Source organism: Octopus bimaculoides, chromosome 4 (assembly GCF_001194135.2).
Source record: "Octopus bimaculoides isolate UCB-OBI-ISO-001 chromosome 4, ASM119413v2, whole genome shotgun sequence".
NCBI classification, from domain to species: Eukaryota; Metazoa; Mollusca; class Cephalopoda; order Octopoda; family Octopodidae; genus Octopus; species Octopus bimaculoides.
The window spans coordinates 145,231,099-145,233,062 of NC_068984.1; the positions used below are offsets into that span (position 1 = coordinate 145,231,099).

A 1,964-nucleotide genomic window follows, 5' to 3' on the forward strand; every position below is an offset into this window, starting at 1 on the left:
TATATATATATATATATATATATGTATATATATCTCTGTGTGTTTGTGTGTATATATAAATGTATCAAGTGGTTCTGCCAAACGCTAAGTGTCCATTGTATTCCTTGACTTTATCATTTTCCATTCTCCAAAAATATCGTTCACAATAACTTGGTGGAAAGTTGAGCCAGCGAACGGCCATCAAATCACCATAACAGTACGACAATAAAGGTGAATGGCTCGCGAGGTTTAATCTTGAGACAGGCAGGAAACGTTTGCGGTAAGTGGTGACATCTTGGGAGGAGATGCTCTGGCACATACATAGTACACCCCTTCTCGAGTGAGCGTTGGGTTCCGGTTTGAGGGCGATTGAAGGCCGCTATGTGAGTTGGTGGAGTGCTGTTTGCTAAATCTATTGTTAATATTTGAGACAATGAAAGTACAATCTATTAAATATATACTTCATCTATTTATAAACTGAGATTTTATATTCACCCCGCACGTGCCTCTGTATGTGTTTGTTTGTGTGTTTGTGTGTGTGTGTGTGTGTGTGTGTGTGTGTGTGTGTGTAGGTGTATGTATGTGGGTGTATGTACATATACTCACACATATATATGTAACTATATATATTTATATTATATTATATTATATATATGTATATTTATGTATGTATATTTACATTCATACATGCGTATGTATATATTATATATATGCATATATATGTGTGTGTGTGTGTGTGTGCGCGCGCGTGTGTATGTGTATGTATGTACACACACACACACACACAAGTAAGAACATAGGTGTAAAATATGGTGGAAAAATTAGTACTCGAATCCGTAAGGTAGAGTAAAACACTATTAAAGTTGACTTTAATGAAATAGTATATGTGTGTGTATGTATGTGTGTATGTATAAACAGATACGCATCTTTGAGGCCTACAATCACTCTTGTTATCCAACAGAGTGCACACATTCCAACATGAAATGTTCAAGTTCCATCCAGATTTTGTTAAAAAAAAAAAAGGTCTCTTTGTTTTAGAGCGCATAAACTGACCAGATATGGAAAGACAAGCAATTTTCGGTTCACCTTTTCTAGAACCTCTCCGGCCTCCGGCTGAGCAGTTCCCTCTTCAAATGGAGCTGCTCAGAGACCCATGCAGCAACCGAATCCTACCGCTGTCTTGGGCGACAAGGAGACGAGTTTATATCTAGTATGGGCCGCCTATGTGCAGGTCGCTGGCTACATGTTTCCAACCCGTCAGGTCTGCATACTTCACCACCTTCCCATCGCCGCAGGACTTCCAAATAAAAATTTTAAAAATATATACTAAAAACAAAAAATATATATATAAATATATAGTAAAAATAAAGATACATATATACTGAAAATAAAATAAATATATATAGTGGGGGTGGGGAGGAGAAGCAGCACGTATCGAGCAGAGGTCAGCGATGCCTGCGCAGAGTTTTAGGTCCAAAAAGGCTTTGCACGACACCTCACAGACCCTTTCCACTTTATTGACATTATCCAAAGACAAGCCAGAGCAAGATGTCTGGTGCCAATATGAGTCGCTGGCTCAGGGATGTGGGAGTGTGCCATGATCTCTAGCACAAACCAAAAATCCCCAAAATCTCCAATTCCGGGATGATGTCCGGCATGCTGAAAGACCACCGGGAGTGAGGCACCCCCTCAGCTTCTGTTGAAGCATGTCTCTAGGAGAATGTCACTCTGATATAAAACCAGATATGCAGGAAAAGGCATTGGACACATACATACATACACTCATTTATATATTGAAATATTTTAACTGAGTAAGGTCTTACGTAACGGATGCTTTTTCTACCATACATTATGCAAACCTGAAACGTACGTATTAAATGATGTCAAAATATCACTATTTGATTTGGCTTCATTATTACAACTTACACACACACACACACACACACACACACACACACACACACACACACACACACACACACACA

The 1,964-nt window shown here is 38.8% G+C and overlaps 1 protein-coding gene across 1 annotated transcript in view; it reads left to right on the forward strand.

Moving 5' to 3' along the window:
* LOC106878757 (uncharacterized) overlaps positions 1 to 1,964 on the forward strand; it is a 401,005-nt gene that overhangs the window by 343,263 nt on the left and 55,778 nt on the right. The gene's annotated exons all lie outside the window — the stretch shown is intronic.